The sequence below is a fragment of the Populus trichocarpa genome, unplaced genomic scaffold, assembly GCF_000002775.5.
Source record: "Populus trichocarpa isolate Nisqually-1 unplaced genomic scaffold, P.trichocarpa_v4.1 scaffold_820, whole genome shotgun sequence".
In the NCBI taxonomy this organism is placed as follows: Eukaryota; Viridiplantae; Streptophyta; class Magnoliopsida; order Malpighiales; family Salicaceae; genus Populus; species Populus trichocarpa.
Window position 1 is genome coordinate 98405 of NW_026291147.1, and position 3291 is coordinate 101695.

Below are 3291 nucleotides of genomic sequence, written 5' to 3' on the forward strand. Positions count from 1 at the left end.
TCCCTTCTGATCCTACAGTACATACATCACAATTCATATACATGATAAACTCTTTTCAATATTGGTTTTTGTCTGTGTGCACATTCCATAATATTTACTACATATTTTTTGAATATAATTAATTATGGTGAAGAAATCAGGAGGGGGTCAGACACTAGATTTTGTTCACCAAAAATTCCAAGGAGGATAGAGGTAAGGTTTTGGTGATCTCGAGAAAGGTGGCTGTGGAGGCGATGAATTGGAGGACAAAAGTGGTGACTTAATCTCTCCCTCACACCATGAAGCTGCCTGACCCAAATCCAGATCATACGATTGAGAGAGAGAGAGAGGGGGGACATTAATCTTTTTATTTTTTATTTTTTCCCTGATGATTATGAATGTTACAGTGTTTATCTGTGTGCCTGCAACAGCGAAAGAAAGTAAGCATATAGTATGTCATCTAGAGCACATCAGTTTGTGTGTGTGAGAGAGAGAGAGAGACGAGTCTGACAAAAAGTGAAGTTAGAAACAGAAGAGATGGACGTTTTACTGATCAAAGCTTTGTACTGCTACATTAAAACCACATATGAATGTATGAGAGAGAGAGAATGGAATGAAAAGCATTAGTCAGTCGAAGAAAATAAGGAAATTCATAGTCATCTCTCACTCTCTTCCACCACAAAAAACATATAAAATAAGTAATGAAAATTCCATTTGTTTCTCCACACTCATACATGCATGCATACATACATGCATACATGCATACATACATACATACATACACGTGTGTGTGATCAATAAAGGAACACTGTTTCTTTAGCTTCAAACTTTATGTATAGTAGAGAGTACTGATCAAAAACCGAATATGGAGACATGCCCAACTTGTGCCTTAATTATTTCTTTTTTTCTTGGAAAAAAATAATTCAGAGTACTCTAGAGAACATGCTGCTGGTCAGATCAATAATGACGTGCAATGTGAAACCCTAATAACTTCTATAATTTTATGGGTTTAATTTAGGGTTTTCTTTTTCTTAGACTGTTCTTTGGGATTTCTTTTTTCTATAAGAAATGGCTGTTCTCATTCTTCATGCATGATTAAGCACACGATTGTGTGTGTGCGTGTGCGTGTGTGAGAGAGAGAGAGAGAGCAGCGAGAGTAGGCTGCTAGGGTACTGTTAATAACTTTTAGCTTACAGGGGTATACTGTTTTGTCTACAAATATAGGGGATGAGAACAGTTAATGGTGAAGCAAAAGCTGAAAGCCATTACATGGGAGAACGATCACTTTATGAAACGGATCCAATGAAACCAAAAAAAGACTGTGAGTTACTGTTTTAGATATTTGAAATAGAAAAACCATAGAAACAAGAGGTGGGTGCCTTCACGAGCTGAAAAGGAGAAATATACTATAGAAATTAGAGTCCACACATATATTCACACACCGTACCCTCCTTTGCTTCAGCTGGTAGCGAAACATGTACCTTCACACGCTGGAATTGAATTTTTCAAAAGAAGCAGAAAAAGTTACAGCTGCTCATCAAACTCGACTTGTTCTGCTAAATGTTAATTGAGTTTGCATTATATATAATGAAAGTGCGATTACGCTTTAAACATTTCTTCAGAACTGCGCTTCATGTACTGTTGCGAGTCGCCATTATGATAATATATATACAGGCCTCGATTAGAAAAACATGAATGATAGTTATGCAAAAGAGAAACTTTGAGCAGTTAGGTGCAACTTTCTCTTTGAACAACATAAAAACAAACACGTTTCTGTAGTTAGATGCAAGCCGGAGGATCAATTTGGACATCTTTTATACGTATGGGTGTTTTCGAAACCTATGGCTAAGAATTTGTTGAATAAAATTAGCAGAAAAAGTTAACTCAGTGGTCCACTGGAAAAACGCAGAAAGCTAGAAGTAAGAATATTTAAGTGCAAAGGAGGACTAAGCCGTAGACTTAGGCTAGAGAATCCTCTTTAAACTTATTTAAGTTTGATATCATTTATTCTCAAACATAAACAATGACAGAGAAGTAGCAACTCCACATGCACATGCCTAGAGTTTGCACTAATGACTCAACAAAGGTTTCACACACACCATGCTCTACAGCCTTATTTAGGTCCCAAATAACCATGCTAAGACCACAAGCAGATTACTTAAGTTCTTGGTTTTAGCAGGCCATGTGTATAATTAATTACCAAACCGACCAAATAAATTACTATGTAACAACTAGAAGAAGTACTTAATGAAGTATTCTAGCTAAAGAGTCCATGTGAGGCTAGCTAGCTAGAAACCTTATAATACCACACCAAGATGACTCCCTGCAGGCCATGCGCCCTCAAGGTAGCTATAAACCCTACATGGGGTTTCTCTCTCTCAATTGATCACATGTTCCCTTCTCCTCCTCCTTCATTGGAATCCCCTGAAGGGTTATCATTCCAAGGAAGAGTATAAGGTATTGGCATGCCTGGAGCTTGATAGTAACCCCCTTCATTGCCCATCCTTCTATTATTATATTCAACCGGCCTTTGACGAGGAGCCATTGATTGAATTGAGCTTGCCCCTGGTGGTGCAGGCAATGCAGTTGGGATTTCATTGCAGGCATAGCGAATCAGATCAGCATTGGCAGAATCAAGTTCCTTCTGGAGCCTATGAACTTGTCTCTGGAGAAAGGAGATAGCACCAACACAGCCATAAACCGGGTCCCTTACTCTTGCCTCGGCTTCGTATGCAAGGGAGTTCACTGCATCCTCTCTTTGGTGAGGGAGAAGCTCATTGAGGAGCTTGGTCACATTGCTTGCTCCAAAGATCTTGTGAACATTGGCAAATTTTTGAGGTTCCTCTGGTGGGAAGTAAGGTGCAAAATGCAGCCTGGCATGCATTTCCTCCTCAAGAACTTGCAGGCAGCACAGGGAGAGTTGTAAGAGCTGGATGAAGCCATTTTCTCTGCACAAGGAGAGTATACATAAACTCCATCAGGAATTTTTGTGATTTTACATAATTGAAGCTCTTTGATCTTATTTTCCCACCTCCGATTTTCAGATTCATCTAGAATGTTATGTCAGGTATAATTTATTTGCAGCACTTTTTCCTTTTCATATAGATGTTCTCTTTAATTTTTCATCTCTTTTTCTTTCCTTGATTTCCCTCTTCAATTCATAAAGGACTTGTATACTAGGTTAATATGAGGATTCTGTTAGGTCCGAAAATTAAGTAGAATCATCCTAAATTACTTTACCTAGGCTCTCTCCTATCAAACTCAAATTTGAGAAAATCTCAAATTTATGTGTGTTTGTGTCTGTGCATCCCA

General features: G+C 38.3%; 1 pseudogene; it reads right to left on the reverse strand.

The window, feature by feature from the left end:
- Window positions 1-2049: 2049 nt before the first annotated feature.
- Window positions 2050-2923, reverse strand: LOC127904874 (protein LATERAL ORGAN BOUNDARIES-like; annotated as a pseudogene).
- Window positions 2924-3291: the final 368 nt, after the last annotated feature.